This window comes from Pezoporus flaviventris, unplaced genomic scaffold, assembly GCF_033815535.1.
Source record: "Pezoporus flaviventris isolate CSIRO_AGI_PZ_B2104156 unplaced genomic scaffold, CSIRO_AGI_Pfla_v1 ptg000001l, whole genome shotgun sequence".
Lineage (NCBI taxonomy): Eukaryota > Metazoa > Chordata > Aves > Psittaciformes > Psittacidae > Pezoporus > Pezoporus flaviventris.
The window spans coordinates 41,271,609-41,289,195 of record NW_026892549.1 but is presented as its reverse complement, the minus strand read 5'-3'; the positions used below and the strand labels follow the sequence as shown (position 1 = coordinate 41,289,195).

Here is a 17,587-nt window from a genome sequence, read left to right as displayed (position 1 = left end):
AGGACAGCACATTTTGTTGCAGAAATGTAAGCATATTTATACTGTCCCTGGCATTTAAATTATTTTGTATTAGTCTGATTAAAATGTTATTATGGCTAGATACACTGTAAGCCAGGAAGGCCAAACCCTTTAAACTGATTTTTGAAAGAAAGATGGATAAACCATAGAAATTTACCAGTTGCTGTGCCCTCTGAATACTTGCAGCTTTTACTATCTAGAAGCTGGTTTTAAGCTATGTTATCTCTAGGGAGAAACTACTGTTGCTATTACATGTCTCCATGGGTTTCTCTCTGAAACACTTTCTTACCACTGTTTTAGTGGCAAACTTATTTTCCTAGGTTTGTAATCTCTCTTCAGCCCATGTATTTCCATGTGTTGTAGTTTTTCTTGCCATTCTCCCTCTTTTCCCCTTGCTTCTGAAGAGTGTTGCATTCCGCAGTTCTGTTGCCTCTCTGCTGTGTGTTTCTGTAGGTATCTCCTCATCTTCTTTCTTTTGAAGCCCTTTTTCCTTCTGCCTCCAAAAGCCACGCAGTATATATGCACAGAAGTACTTCAGGCTAGACTTATTTATAAATTTGCCAGAAGCAGGTATTTATGGGTATTCTCTGTTTATTCTTTCATGCAGCTGATGGCTGTTGCTGCTTTGCTTTAGAGCCACAGGAGTGAGTCCTTGAGTGAATAACTACATATCACCCTGAATAGAACAACCCTCATGTACTTCATCTGCAAAAAATTCAGGAAAACTGGAAACTGCATAATAGCAACCAGCAGGATAGCTGAGCCAATTCAAGACTTTGGCACCAGAAGGCTTCTGTAGCCATTTTGATGTATCCAAGTCTGTCTCTTCTGTTTCATTCCCAAACGTATTTGCCCCATAAAAAATGCAAAGATAAAACAGCATAAATGTGTATAGAAGATATCGCTTAGCAAAGTCAACAGAGGGGAAAAACAGTGTTGAGAATTCTACCACAACCAAACAAGACTCTAATAATAAAAGAAATACAGTAGTGATAGCCCTAGGGTTTGATCATCTGTTTGCTATAGAGTCTTTATGGAGCAGTGCTGAGAGGAAGTCCAGGACCTACCTCCAGAAAGGAGACAGTGTAATTATGCCATGGCACACTGAGCTACTGCTCTGTATCTTGATAACAGGCGTTTCTCTTTCTGATGCTAGTTTTAAGCATATTCAAAATTGTCCTTCCAAAACTGGAAATGTGAAAGCTCAAACCCAAATCAGCTTAGAAATGAACAGGTCAGAAACAAAAGCCACTTTCTAACACAAGTGGAATCCTTGCTCTGTCATTTCTGCTTCAGTGGAAAGGAGGTTGCTTACACAGTGCCTGACAAGAGCAGTCAGTATCTTCTTGCCTATTCCTGAATCACTCAGTGTTCATTATATGGTTGGTTTTTTTACCATGATCCTGAAGGTAAAATTATAAAAAAAGAAACCAGATTTCAGCAAGAGCTGCATGGCAGTAACAGCTTAGAGAGGTAATGGTACAAAGTGCAGCATGGGAGTTCTCATGCACACTCTTGATGTGCATTTGTATTTTCCTTGCCCCTTCAAGTGCTTGGGAAAATGCTACACGTCTTCAGCATCAGGCTCTACTCTAAATTTCTGATTTGATATTACTACGTGGCTCACATAGTGAATTATTTGTGGGGTTTTGTTTTCTTTGTCCACCTGTAACCATTACTACCAAACTTGCCTTTAAATGGGGCTTCACAGATATGACGTAGAAGACCAGAGCCAAGGAGAAGAGCACTGCCCCCCTGTGCTTCTCTGCCCAGGGCTGCAGAGAGGCTTGGAGGCCTGTGGAGTCATAAGTGGGAGCAGATACATCTCAGCCTGAACACAAAATTAATTGATAGAAAAGGAAGGTATTGTTTTGCTAAATCAACATCTTGTCACAGCTGAAGGAGAAGTATGGCTTGGTCAGGATGGTTGTGTATGGTGTTGGTAGGGACTAGAGACCTTTTTTCAGCATGGACCATTTAATCTTTCCCAAGCTGAGAGTCACGTTGTCTATCTTTTTGCAGCTTGTTTCTCTACTCCCATAAACTTTGCTTTGTTTAGAGGCAATAGTTTAGTCTTTCACTTTTAAATAGTGAAAATATTGCTTTTTGAACCTTAACATATTGTGTAATCCAGCTTTACAGTTTGTGGCAGCATATAGGAGAAAAAAAAAGTAGCTCTGGTTATGAAAAAATATAACAAAAATGGTGTTTAATTTATGATAGTGTAACACATTGCTGCAAATTTCATACAGATGAGTGACACAAAAAACAGTGCTTTAGTTGGTAACATGAGCCAATTTATGACCATCAAGTGGGTTAATGCAAAGGAGAGCTCTTGCCTATCTACTCATGGAGAACCTATGTGGGATGATGGCTCACATTGAGCATGGTGTCCTGTGAGGGATATGGGGAATGGTTTTCAAGTGCTTGGGGCTGTGGGTAGATGAGGATGCTCAGAGCACTTCAGTGTCATGGTCATAGAGGTTCTGGGGGAAAGCGTATCTGAAAGACTGTCTATCAGAGGGGAAAGGATTTGGGGAGACTTTTCCATGAGAACTGCTGGAGGTGTCTGAGGGAAAGGGATTCGGATTCCTTCCTGAGATGGAAGATGAAGAAATGCAGCAGAAGTCAGCTAAGCTTACAGGGTTTGGGTCTGAAGAGGCTGTTTTGCCAGAGTGGAGACCTGAATAATAGCGGAATAGATCCTTTGCCAAATAAGAGGCTTCTGAGTAGAGCTTGAAGGAAAAAACGAATCCAAACTACAACCTAGTTGGTGGCCAAAAGTCACAAATTGTTTTTCAGTGAGTCCTATGCAAGTAATTTTAGTCTGTTTAATTTCTGAGGAATTTAGGACGCAGCAGGTAAGAACTGTCTTAGTTAAGAGGTAAGGAAATGACAACAGTTTCAACATCTTTTCCTGATTGTGACTATTACTGTTTTAAAACTGCCCGAGACTATTAAAACTTGATCTATTGATTTTATGTGATTTTATATATTGCAAGCTGCCTTTACAGTGTCTGCCATGTAAAGGGTGCAATTGCCACTTGGTATATATCAAAATGAACTAGTTCTATATGGAGAAATAACTCGCATAGCTGCTGCAATGTTAAATCTAGACAGATCTATGACACTATTTGCAAATAAGTCCTAAGAGAATACAGCATCTCAAAAGGGAAAGTAAAACTTTCAATATCTTAAACACAGGTTTCAAATACTAAAAAGAAAATAAAGACAAGCTGCTCCTCCCTTCCTTTTGGGGAAATAAACACTGCCAGGAAACAAATTGCGAATACATATTTGGCAAAATATATATTTTTTTTCCTCCTATGTCTCATGATGAAGTATGAATAATACCAGTACTTACAGCCAAGGCCAGTTCTGCTTTAACATTTTTACTTATTTTTTTACTGTTTGTTTTCTTTAAAAAAATGAAATTCTTTCAATATAAAAATACATTGAATTCAAGGGATTCAGCATTTTAAGATTCTGCAAGCTGGATCATAGCCTATGATCTTTTTCTTTAGTTCTAATTTGCAGAGTAACTGTCTTTCTACCCAGTGAGGATTAAATGATCCCCTGTGAATGTTCCTCATTCTCAGACTCTCAGAGAGTCTCAGACAGCCCTTGGAGCCTCTGATCCCCCGCTAAGGAGCACAGGTTCAAAGAGGAAAAACCTGTTTGTATTAAGTACATAACCTTTCTAAGCATAACCATCTAAAAAAATTAAACTGGGCACTTTGATTTAATCACATTGGGATGGGGACCAGAATGATTCGGTATTTGGTATTACTGTAATATATAATGTTACAGATAACTATGAAATTTAAAACCATCACGTTTTTTACACTGGTATATAACTTCTGGAGCTGACTGCGGATTTTTGTGTAATGACTGTGTTGGCTGTTTTCTTAATTTTTTCAGAATTGAATAGGGCAAGCCAGAATACCTTTCATTTTCCAAGAAGTCAAGAGTATGGGTGTGTACAGATTAGTGACAACCAGTCCTGGCTTCAAGGTGCTGTTTAATCCGGGTTATGTGTGCTCATTAGGTCTGGGGACATTGATTCATGAAATACATTATATCTATTCAAAGGCAGGATTTAAAAATTAACCTGAAATTGGTGCATTCTCTACTAGTGAATGTTATGTTGATCCCTCTTCTAACAGCTCTATCACATATGAAAATATTGCTGTTGAGATCTTGCACACAAAGGCATTAGCCTGTAATTTTCTTTGTAAAAGGTCAGTCCACATTGAGAACTAGATTTGTCGCTGCTGTGTCATCCTATGGCTAAATCTGAGGGAAGATACTTTTTCTTTTCTGCTTTTCCCCTCTCATATTTCTAACATTTCTTGCTCTCCGGTGCCGGAGTCTCCACACTTTTCATGGCATGCAGCAACTGTGGAATATTTGAGAACAATATAACATAGAAGGAAAATCTTTTTGGTTTGTTTTTGGTTTTAGCTCCTGTCTTATTGATCCTGACTCATCAGGGAGAAGATACTAATGTGTTGTCGGATAGGCTGATGGCTGCCTACATCACAGTATGATTTATGATGTCACAATAGACAGTAAGACAAAGGAAAAAACTTCAATTCACTCTTGATTTTCTGGGTCCTGGCTATTATACTTGACTAGCAAAGTGCTGTTTTAACTCATGTTCACTTATATGCACTTATCTTTCTATGGTTGCAACACTGACCATGAAAACCTTGTCTAATGAGACACCAGGATCCAGACTTGGTGGAAGCCATCTTAATTTCTGTCACAATATTACTATTACTAGCTATGTTACTAAATTAAGTTGAATTATATACACACTTCTCTAACCTTAGCATTTTTCTCTGTTTTGATTAGAAAGAATTAAAACCAGGTTTACTTAATCCTTTTTTCTTCTCCTTTTCTTCCAAGACTGTAGGGCAAATAGTTGAATTTCTTCAGGTTTGCATGTGCTTGCATGAGGTGAGAGTGGTGGAAACCTTATTGCATGAAAGTCAAATCAGTAAGAAGAGCTTATTTTTTACTGCTAAAGACTTAAGCTGAGCTCTTCACTTGGCTCTTCCAGCACTGAATTCCATATCTGAAATCTATGAAAATTATCTTTTACACTCCAGAGACTCTTGTTTGACTAACTCTTGAGACTTGAATGAAACCTAGCTGTTTGAAGACTGTTGTGGTCCTGGAGGGGAAGAGCCAAGACAGACACTGGGATGCAGATCATTGGTTTTATTGGTGCATCATGCTCAGGTCACACCTATAGCTCTCTAAAAACTACTGCTCAGCTAAGGAGGATCCAAACTCTTTGAAAAGTGCAAGCATGGTCTTGTCAAATACAGTATTTTGGTAGCCCTGATAACCCAGAAGCAGCCATAGTGTCAGGTAGCAATAATGTTTTTGTCTGTGATGACTCGGGCAAGGGCAATCTGTGAGTGTTACTCCACTGGGTTTCCCTGACAAAAGCCATTTAGGCAGCAGATGCAGGGATTGGTCCTCAAAGTGAGGCAGAAATGAGATAAGCAGACATCGTTGGTGATGATGTGATGAGGAAGAAAACAATCCAACATTGTGTTTGCTTCTTGCACTGTTGCTTACACACAAAAATGCCTTAAGAAGTTGTAGCTAGGTTGTGAAATGAGTACCGATTTCAGTTTGGTAAGCTGCTGTAGTGTATCTTATAGTTGATTAACTGGAATGTATTTGTCTGTGTGAGGAATTATTTAAGCCTTCTTTTCACTCTGCTACAAAAAGACCAGCTTGTTTCCACTGACATTTGTGTGTGACTACAGATCCTTCTCACCATTAATTTCCTCTTTTCTCTCTCTTAAACTTAAGATGTGTTGGTAATCACTATTGATATGTGTCCTGGAGCAAAGGTATACAGCTGATCAGAGAGGGAAAAGAAATATGCACTGGACCCAGCTGCTCCTTAGGTTGATGTATCTATGTTTCTGTCCTCTAGAAATACTGAAAATGTCTGACTCCAAAAAGGGAAAGATGAGGACAAAAAGGCTGTTCTCAGTTCATTTTCCTGCCATGATGCTATGGAGGGGAGAATAAAGAAAAATGGGAGGGGGGGAAGAATGACATAAGATTTCTTCATGTGAATATTATTTCAATATTTAAAATATTAGTATTATACTCATAGCAAACTACCAATCTAGAAGTACTGTAAATTAATTTTATTCTAGGATTTAATATTGAGTTGTGTTAATGCTTTAACAAATGTTGCATTCTTAGATAACTTTTTAAAATATGATTCCATGTTTTAAGATTTAGATTTGAAATGGCATTCTATCCATAAGCCCTGTGTCACTTTTACGATTCAATTATACCAGTACCTACTATTTACAATGTTTTTATTCCCCTATTTTAATAAGTGAAGAAGGGGGAGACCCCCCCACATATGTGTACTCACAGATCCATCATTGTATGTCATTGCTTCATGTCTGATGCAAAAAATAATCGCAGAACAACTGTGTTATATATGCTCTGGAATAATATTTTTCACTCAAAAAAGTAAAAATTAATTTCAAAAGGCACATTTTTTGAATGTGCTTTTTCCTTTTAAATTTTCATTTACAGAGCTTTTTCTGTGCTTTCAAAATATATCACCCTTCCCTTCTTAATCCAGAAAACTACCCCTTATGTGATTTTGAGCAATTTTTGTCCATTAATATTGCTCATATGTATGAAAGAATGGGCTTAGTTATTATCTGTGATTCTGTCTGCTGTTTGAAAAAAGGCCCAAGCAATTAGCAGGTCAGTAAGTTCATCTTTCCAGTTGCCTTCAGGTATTGTAGTTTTAAGTGCTTTTTTGAAGGCAAGAACTGTATTCCTTCACTTGTGTGAACAGTATCATACTGTGAGATTTACAAGCAAGCAGCTTAATACCTTCCTCAGTGTTGTCTTCAAGGTATTTCACTCCCTTTATTTTCTTTCTTTAGTAAATAAGGCTGCAAGTTGCAAATCTGAGTGCTTGAAATTAGGCTTTTAAATAGCACTGTCCACATTCTCAGAAGTGAAACCAGGTTGATTTTGAAAGCCTACAGAGAGTTTTAGAAGAGCAGGTTTAAGCAGCTAGCTTTGGCATTTTTTTTAACCTCAATTTTATGGTTTGTACTGAGGTATATTCTGATAATGGGGATGTACATGGTCGGCCTCATACAGCAGCAAACTCTAAACTACTTACAAATAAAGCATTGGAGTCATAACTCTCTTCTATGACCACTAAGTACAGTTGTCAGATAATAAATTGCCCTTAATTTATTTTAAATCTTAAAGTTATTCATTGCTTGCGTGTCAAAACTGGGTAAACTGTTCTGTGTGTGTGAAATTATTCTCTTTAAATTAATTCCAACTTCTGAATAATTCAAATATGAAATATAAGTAAAAATAGGTTTTGCATTGCAAAACTGCTGTTTCATCTTCTCTCCCAAGATCATATTCCTTAGAAAACTGACCAGGTTTTCTGTCTACCTTCCTTCTTCATTGCTTGTGCAGTCCCTAGAGATGCTCAGCAGAAAGCGTCTGTGTAGTGCCAGATCCTAACAGCCATGCTAGGGCTCCTGCAGCCACGGTGAAGGAATATGTGTACAGAGGCAATACAAGGCACCCCAGGTCTAACTTCACCTCTGTAGACAAAGGCTCAAGTTAGGCAACTGTAAGACTGCTCAAAAATAGCTGGTTTGGAGCAGATAATTGGAGCCAGCCCTGTATATCTACAAACACCCACACTATGTGGTCCTGTATTGCTTCACCCTGCTAGCGTTCTCTCTAAAGGTAAATTTATGGTTGGTTGTGCTGTGGCTGGGCCAAAACAATAAGCTTTCTTCATAAGCAAGCAGAACATTCTTTAAAGGAGTATTTCCAGAATTTGTGGAGAAATCTGTGTAGCCACTGCACTTAGATATAATTGCAAGCAGGTGCCTTTAATAATGGGTGGCTGCTTCATTTAGTCAGGATAAACTTGACTTTGCCATGCCAAAGTGAAATTGGCTTGTTGCACAAGGGAGACTTTTGCCAATCTCTTTTTGCTCCAAAGCCCAAGATGGAATAGCCCTTAGTGTTTATCCCATATAAATTACCATTGCTGTTATTTTATAGCAAACCAGGATATGTGAGTAAAAGTAATTGAACCTTTGTAGACTGTTTTTTGAGTGAGTCCAGTGTATATTAGAAATACTGAAATAACATCTGGTGTTACTAAGATATTTAATCTTTGTTTAACCTGTTTCTCTTTTTAAGAAGGCTTATGCAACCACTGGCTCTGTGTCCTCCTGTAACTCTTTCAGCTAGTGAGAAATGGTGCTGTTCAAACAAATTAATAGCTTCTGTGTCTGTTGGGGAGCTTTAACAGTTTATTTCTGCTGGTTTTCCAGTGGGTCACTTGGTATAGGAAAGATAAGCCCAACAGCTCTGAACCTGATAAGGCACCAAAGTTGATTAGAAATAAGTTGGAAATCAGAATAGTTCCATCATTCACTGGACTGCTTGCTGTAGCTTATGAAGTGGAAGACTGCAGCAGTCAGGTTACCTTCTCACACTCAAACAAAGTTTAAGTTCCAGAGCTGAAAGGGAACCTGGATTTTTCTGCCTCTGTTCATTCCTCTATTAGCTATTCCTGGTTAGCATTGTTCCTGATATCTCAAAATCAAGCTGCAGGGGGGTAGGTTAGGGGGGTGGGGGTGTAAGAACCCAGCAAATTTAAAAATACTTAATTTTTCTCTTCATTCTTTCCAGATTGATATTCATGGAAGAAAAAGTATGGAATTCTGTATTTGAAGGGATTAATAAGCCTAAGGAAAGGGGTGATTAAGTTGGCATCTTCTACCTGACATACCAATAGGTTTTTAACAGTCTCCCCCACCAAAAGCCTTTGAGGAAATTAAGAAGCCTTAGGATAAGGTGGGGGCAGGTTCTTGCACAGTGAGTTAACTGCTCAAAAGGTAGAAGACAAGCAAGGGGTGAGTGAGCAGTTACTGCAACAGATGGGGCTTGCTGGTGGTGTCCCGTGGTTTCTGCACTGTTTATAAACATGCACATAAATGGGCTTGAAAAGGGGGAGAGCAATGAGGTAGGTGACTAAGTTTGCTGTTGAGACACAATTATTCAAGGTAGTGAGGATGAAGGCAGACTGTGAAGAATTACACAAGAATCTGAAGAGACTGTGTGACTGGGCAATAAAATAGTAGATGAAATTCAGTGTAGATAAATGTGAAGTGATGCATGTGGGGAAAAACAATCCTAGCTTCACATATAAAATGATTGGCTCTGAGCTGTCGCCACTCAGGAGTGAGACCTTGGGTTATGATGGATAGTTCCATGAAAGCATCAGCCCATGCTCAATAGCAGGCTAAAAAGCAAATCAAATTTTAGGAATTATGGGGAAAGAACCAGAGAACAAAACAGATAACATCATTATGCTGCCCTATAAATCTATGGTTCACCTGTACCTTGGATACTGCATGTAGGTTTGACTCACTCATGTCAATGAGGATGCATTAGGACAGGGAGGATTCAGAAGAGGGGAAGGGCTGGCTAGGCTGGGACTCTTGTCTGGGAAAAAGTCAACTCATGGTGATAACTATAGGGATTGATAGAACTGTAAATGGGTGGAGAGGGATGGATGTTCAATTGTCTCTTTCAGAACCAGAGTTAAGGGCCATTAAAAGAAGCTTATAGAAAAGTGGTTCAGAAGAGGGAGAGGCATCTTTTTCAGACATGAATTATGTGCCTTGTCAAAGGTGTGCAAAGGGTACTGGGGAGACTGGGTAAATAGTTGAATGAAATGTCTGGTGCAGAAACCATAGCAAGCTTGAGAAATCTTTTGAAGAAGTGCTGGAGACTGGGAGAGCTTTGTTAGCAACACTGGGTATGTTTGTCCTGTACTTAGCTGAGTCCACTTTCAGTCTTTGAGACTGATATGAGGATTTTGAGGACGTCATGGTCTATAGACTGACTACTTGAGCCCTGTCAGAAATCTATGAAGGGTATACATACAGTCAATTCATACATCAGTTGCATACCACTGGGATTTCAATCTCTCCTTCTCTACATAAAAAGGAGTCAAATTTGTAACACAGAAAGCTAATTTTTGCTCCAGTCTTACAAATGCTGATCATGTTAATGTGTCAAAAAATGCTTATAGAGCAAATTCAAATGTGATTGATGCTGGAATCTCTGAGCATATACTAGTAGTAGGAAATGTATATCTTGTGAATTTGAGTAGCATTCAAGGACATCAAATTGCCTTTGAAGTTACTCATGTAGATGTTCACAGGTGGAAACCAAAGATTTTGGTTGGAGACCCCTCCAAATGTATAGAGTTATAAAGTTTGTAGGAAAAAAAGAAAATCCTCCTCCTTTCTGCATGTGAACTTTTTCCTGTGAATATGTGAACAAAGACAGCTCTCTATACATTTACTGCTTGTGTTACTGCATGTAAACATTCATTTCATCATATAGCTATTCAATTAGAGAAGTAATGCTCAATCAGTTCCAATAAATGGAACATTAAGAATTGTGGATCAAGTACTCATTTTCTTAGCTGTGACCAAAGCAGCACACTAATTTACTTGAGCAGTGCTACTTAGGACTGAAGAGAAATCTAATTGTTATGAATAGGGTCAATAAAGTTGTGTGATGTGTATAGCAGGTATGACAATGCAAATTCTAGGAAGATACAGCAGCAGCAAAGAGAATGTGCACAGTAACTAGGTACATAAAGCCTGCAAAACAGTCACTGAGATGAGTGAAGAGTTTTCTTAAGTTCTCCTAATTTTTTGAATATTGTACATTTCATGTCTTCCATTCCTTAAATCAGAAAGTTCCTGCTGGATAAAATAAATACTGAGTTCAGTATTTCTCTTGAGGTGATTGATGTTAAGCTTATGAAAGAGAAACCCTGCTGCTCATCTTGGTTGTGGGGAGTGGATGTAAGACATGCATGGAGAGATGAAAGGGCTGAGTTTGGGGCAAAAAATGGTCCAGTTGATTGCTAAAAGCCTTTAAAACCAGACTGTTAGTTGCTACTGTAGTAGGTCCTATCTGTTCTAACAGAGTAATGACATTTGAAGGAAAACATACCTGACTAAATGTCAGCCAATGCAGTTGAAGTAGTCTTGAGAACTTCAGCTGATTTAAAAGTCTTGAGTCTGACTGACGGAAAGACATTGAAGGGCTTTGGTTTTGCAGCCTCTCTGGGGACCCCTTCCTCCACTTTTCTCTCATGATGAAGAGAGTTTTTCCACATGTTGAGTTGGAGTTTTGCTTATTAATACCTGTGACCACTGCCTGGAGAGATCAGACAGTTGTGTAACAAAGGTGATTACAATAATGAGCAGACATTCCTACTTGGGATGGTAAACTAGTTTCTCCTATTGCTTTAGTGGTGGAAAGACTTAAACCTGCAGTAGAGTACCTTGCCTGAACTTGCCTTACTGATCCCTTGGAGGTCCTGATCAGCCCTAGATAAAAGGACCTAATCAGGTCCCTGATTAGCCTAGATAAAAAAGCAACCCCACCTTCTAAAATACAGGAGAGTACAGGTGTTTCTTGGTGTGTGAGTAAACTAAGTTTTTCTTCTCTTTTACATGTATTCCCTGATCAACATCCATATCTGTCTTCAAAGGAAACTGCTAGGTGAGTAACCCAGGAAAGAGTGAAGAGAGAAAAAGTAGAAGTTAGGCATCTTATTTATATATTATGGGGATTTTTTTCTCTAGCAGAAGGAAATACTGACTATTTATTATTTATTTTTTCCCCAAAAAGATAGAAAACCCAACACAAACTACCCTAAGTTTATGTATTGCAGGGGAAAGTAGATGAGGTATTTTCAGCTTGATGTTCATCATGGTATGTTCGTGTTACGTTAAGTCTGCATTTTGCAGCTGGAAGTATTGTGACCTACTTCTAGAGTATTGGTTTATACGTATATTTTAGTAATATCTTGAAATGCATCAAGGATGTACGTTTATTTTAAGAATATATTGTTAGTACCATGCAATGTTGCAATGCCAGCTATCGTAGCCAACAGATGATGTTTTCTTTTGATAACTGATGAACCTTAGGTCTAGAAAATGTTTCAACACCATTTTCATGTTAGTATGCCTATAAAACCCTACTTAAAATGCACTCGTTACAGCAGTCATCCCTGACAGCATATGCATAGTTTTGGTCCTTATTTTGATCTCTGAAAACCCCCACAATGATAATTTGAAAACAGTGGCATGTATTAGTATAAAGTCAGTACAAGTGCTGTTCATATCAAATAGTGGTACTGCTTAGTATATACTTATGGAGGAAAATTTCATGTAAAGTGTTTTGTTTCCTCCGAGGGAAAAGAAAACTTGACTCTGGCGTTAATCAGGCAAGCTGTTCTGTGCGAGCGCAGCTACAGCAGCAGTTGTCCACGCATATTTCCAACTCTTTAAACAGTAGTTGACTTCTTCAGAAAGCCTGCTAACGTCTTCCTTGAACTTTGCTGTCCCAATACCCATTTTGTTTTGAATACAGAGTAATAACACTGGGAGGGAAAAACCAACAGCTTTCTATCTGATAGAATCTATTTGTTTATTTTTCAAGTTTTGCTTCTATTTTATCAGTGCTGGCTTTGTATAATGTCAACTGAAACTTAATGCTAGCCTGTGTTTTGATTGCTTGCATTAGGTTATGTGACCGTGATAATGTGTTTGTGTCATTATGTGCGTCTAAGTTTCAGTGTGCTGATCAGCCATGCAGGCATGGCTACAGCACGTTTCAGAAAGATTTGGTGCTTTTGTTGGGCTGTTGGAAGTACTGCAGAATTCTACTATTTTACAGCAAGCTGTAAAATGCTAAGCTTGCTGTTGTTGCCTTCCAGCCTAATCTGCTACATAGGCTGTGGCATTCACGTAAGTCCAAACAGTTCTATCAGCCTGCTTATCAAAGGTGTGTTAATTCATTTGCAGTGTTTGCTACAATAGAGATAGTAGCATATCTGTGGATTTCATTTAATGTTTCTGTTGGGTTCTTGGTGATGTTATTAGTTTGATCTTGTTATGTGGACAAAGAAATTAAATCCTTTTTTATTTTTACATGGATTAATCTTAAATAGTTAGTGGGCTTTGAGAAGCAATGTTTGAATGCTTCACACGTTGGTTTCGTGCTTCATATTTATTTCAGAATCAAGGATAAGAAATAGTAGGACCAGTAGAGAAAGGTGCAATAAAAATTATTTTGAGTATCTACAGAGAAAATGGCTGGCAGTTTTAGCACTTCCTAGCAAAGACATCTAATAGCTGTTGGACCACTGTAAGCAGCTGATTGAGGCTTTTCTACTGGAGGTATATAAGGCAACTAAGGGTGAAAAGATGTGCATGGAAGTCTCTAGGCAGCCTAAGCCTGACCCTGGTTTCAGGACCTCAGAGTGCTGCATTCTCAGATCCATTCAGACTTGCTGGTACTGCTCTGAGGCCTAAGCTAGCACTTCTGCATGGTTCTCCATTATTTTATATGGATATGCCTGCCTAGTGGTCTTTTTATATATGCTTCTTGAATATCAGGTTTTTCAGACCCTCAAATGTAAGTTGATCTCTCAAAGGAATTATCATCAAGATAATGAACAATTGTGGGATGCCTTTTATGCTACTGAAGGTAATGAAGACAAATTATCACAAGTTTCCTTTTCTTTTGCTGCCTTCCCACTTTCCATTAGAAAAAGATGCAGATGTTTACCAAGTCCAGAAGTTGGAACTTAACTTGAAATATGGTAGACTTGCTGTCAGACAAGGGTTGTCAGCTAAAGACTGAATATCTGTCTGAATAATGGTTTTAGATCAATTAGGAGATAGCTGTTGTTCCCACTTGATGCTCCCTGACTGTCTTTTTGCAGGGCCATGAGACTGTAACCAGCATTAACAGAAAGAACTCTGCTGTACCAATGCTTCCTCAGCAGTCTATGGCACTAAGTTAGGGGTGGTTGGACTTGTGACTTCAGTTGTGTTGTTAATAAAATTAATCCTATTCAGGTTTCAGAATTTTCATTCTGAAGTTTGGAAATGTCACATAGCTCTGAATAAAGCATAAAGAAAGCATAAAGGTGGCATTTCCAGTTTTCCCAAAAACTGGAAATCAGTTTACCCTGATTCGGCCCTGTGTTATCAGGGTATTTCACTGTTCAACTCATGCAACAGCACTTCAATTTCTCATTTTTTGTTCTACCTGCTGAAAAAGGATGATATGGACAAGTTCACTCTCTTCACCCCTTGATGAAATATTTCTAAAACATGGAGGATGTCATCCGTCAGCCCTTTAATCAGTTAAAGCTCTGAAATATTAAGCTTATATTTATCCTGATAGAAAGACATCTCCAAATGAGATAGAATTTTAGATGTCACATTTTGCTCTGCGTGTTTGTTGAGTTGCATCATCTTATTGCTGGTCATGTAACAAAAGTCACAGTTCAAATTCAAGGGACTCTTAATTGCTGTGAAAAGTTATGTTTCTTGTGTCCTTCAGATGATTCTATTGAGGATATATGCTTACTAATAGATGTATAGTGGTTTATCTGGGCTAATTCTGTGCTCACAAAACTCATAATACTTCTAGGAAAGTTAAGAAAGAAAAAAATGGTTTCCCAGAGTTATTGTGCATCCCTGTAGGAATAAAATTAAACTTATGACCTTACCCCACAGTGAAGGAGCTTAAATGATCCCGCTGACAGTGAGATAATGCAACACCTCTCCTTTTTGCCTGACTTTTCTCTTCTTCAGTCTCTTAAATGTGGAACAAGTAAAGTGAAAAAAAATTATTGTATAAACAAAATACCTCAGGAGCTGGAAGTCGGGCTGGGAGTGCTGTTAGTGTCATAGCTTTGGTAAGTAAAAAGGTAACTAGAGAACCCACTGTTTTCTGCTTAGAGGAATTAGAAAATATCTCTTGCTTCTCTCAGTTTAGTTCTGGTTTACTTTCTTCATGCATAGGTTGATGGATAAAGTACAAGAATCTTACTTAGAAAATGGATTCATGAAGCTGCCAATATTTTATGAAGTATGAATCCAGATTTTGGTCTGATCTGTCACTTGAGTATTGCAGACTGTTGGTACAGAAGACACCTGAGAACTTACTGATGCTGACCTATTAAGAGATACACTGAGACTCCTGTGTGTGTGTAGGGCGCCTCTCTGATTAATAGTCCCGCTGTGAGTGTGACATATCTGTGCTGCTGTGTAACTTTTTCCGGATGCTCGACACTTATGTTTAATGATATTTGCCACTTCATTAGGAGGAAAAAGATTGAGATGATGTTAAATTGCTTTTCACAGTGTGTGCACTGTAGAAGGAGAAACGAAACATTAATTCTGTGTTTTTGTCTTTTGTAAGTGCCTGTGAAGTGAGGGCTCTGGCTTTAACCCGTTGGTCTGCATGTGAACAGATCTGCTGACCCAGCTGTGCCCCATCTGGGAAGCGGCTGTCTCTGTTCTGTGCAGAGATAAATCCTGTGTGTACAGCCTCAGGACAGCTCTGGACAGTCATTGCACCTCCTTACATCAGAAGAACCTTCCCATAAGTTTAGAAAATGCTCCCCAAAAACCTGAGAACCAGACAAAATCAGAACTCAAACTCAGTTGCCTGATTTTAAGGGCTTCTCGTACTCTTCTTCTGAAACGTATTACTATCCGTTATTGCTCCTGTAGCCTGAGGCCTCGGAAAAGATGGTTTTAAAAATGATACCTTTGAAAATGAAAAAGGTACTGTTTTGACATTGCTCCGAACAACGTTGCTGCACTGGAGGACTATGGAGAGTTCAGTGCCTTGACTGCCACCTACTGCTCACTGCTCCTCGCTCCCCAGTCCTGCCGCCGAAGGAGAACGTTTCTGTGAGATTTTAAGGAAAAAGAACAAACCCTATTTGTGCATTTTGGAACTAGGTGGGGGCTACAACGGAATTTACAAATATTAAATGTTGCTAGTGGTTTACAACCTATACATTTCCAACATAGAGATGCTGAGGAACTTGAGAGATATGTTTAGTGTATGGAGGTGGTAAAAAGTTGGGGAAGCTTCATATTTGAATTTCAGAACCTACTAAGGAAAATATTTGGTTTAGAAGGCTCTTGGACTTTAAACAGAAAATACAGGGTTTCATAATTTATTATTTTTTTAGCATCTAGCACTCTTCTAGCAGGGGCTATCAGTTAACTCTCATTTCAGAAAAGCATTAATTCCAGGTTAAGGGGAAAATAGAGAAGCTGACTACCAAACACCCTTTGTTTTCTGCGTCACAAAAGGCCTGATCCTGCATCAGTCACAGCCGCCTTCTCTAGCATTGGCTTTCCTGGGGACCTGTCACCGCTCACTATCAGTCTTGTACACTCTTGAAGTTCTGAGGATCAGACAGGACAGTTCAGACCCTTTTCATGGCAGCATTTCTGGAAAAAAAGCCACATCCAAACAAAGAACCCCCTGCTCCCCCTAACGGAACCCCCTCAACTTCTTAACAGTTATAATCTATGACCTTCTACTTTTACATTAGGGACCATCCAGAGCTGTTGCCGTTATTTTGTGCCCTACTGTCTCATGCTGTAGTGTAATTATAACAGATACTGCCCCCCAAAATCCCACTGGGAGCATGCATATCGCATGACATAAATGACAAACATGAAGAGCAAACTCTACTGCTGTACTGGTCTTTACTAATGAGATCAGAACAAGAGGTGAAATAATCTTCACAAGAAATGTAAATGTGGTCACCATGCGACTGTATATAGAGGACCTTTTTGTGTAATAGTCTTGCTGATAGTAAGCACTGTTACCTTTGGGGTTTCATTTACAACATCCCTTTTAACACTTTAAGTGCCAGTTCTGGGAGATGGATTTAATTCCTAAGAATGCCTTTTACTCTGTCCAGAAAAATCCCCAGAGCTCATCCTCCCTATTTTTACAGTGCTGGGGGAAAGCAAAGGGATGCAAAGGTACTGCTCACAAAATTCAATTGGAGCCCTATAGGCTGTTTCAGGAGAAAAAGAAAAACCTATTTAATGCTTCCCAAAGAATTAACAATTTGGGCCCTACACATGGAGAGAAACTGGTAGTGTCTTTGCAGGGCTAATACCACCCAATTGAGTAATGCAAAAATAATTCTTGTAATTTAAATGGCCAATCAAATTATGCAAATAATGAACAACAAATCTGCGTGGAGTAAGCCACCGAAAGGAGCATGGCCAGCAGGTCAAAGGAGGTGATTCTCCTCCTCTACATCACTGTTGTGAGACCCCACCTGGAGTACTGTGCTCAGCTCTAAGGCCCCCAACATAAGAAGGATGTGAACCTATTGGAGTGAGTTCAGAGGAGGGGCATGAAGATGACCAGGGGGCTGGAGCACCTCTCCTATGAAGACAGGATGAGAGAATTGAGGCTGTCCAGCCTGGAGAAGAGAAGGCTCCAGGCAGAGCTTAGAGTGGCTTCCAGAACCTAGAGGGTGCCTACAAGAAACCTGGAGGAGGACTTTTTTACAAAGGCATGTAGTGATAGGAAAAGGGGGAAATGGCTTTGAACTGAAAGAGGGTAGATTTAGATATTGGGAAGAAAT

General features: G+C 39.0%; 2 long non-coding RNA genes across 2 annotated transcripts in view; both read left to right on the top strand.

Annotated features, from left to right (window-relative positions):
- Positions 1 to 17,587, top strand: part of LOC133269596 (uncharacterized) — a 153,229-nt gene that overhangs the window by 70,679 nt on the left and 64,963 nt on the right. The gene's annotated exons all lie outside the window — the stretch shown is intronic.
- LOC133269594 (uncharacterized) lies at positions 254 to 1,015 on the top strand. The gene is made up of 2 exons (XR_009743505.1): positions 254 to 467; positions 626 to 1,015. It is a non-coding gene; the product is annotated as an uncharacterized LOC133269594 (long non-coding RNA).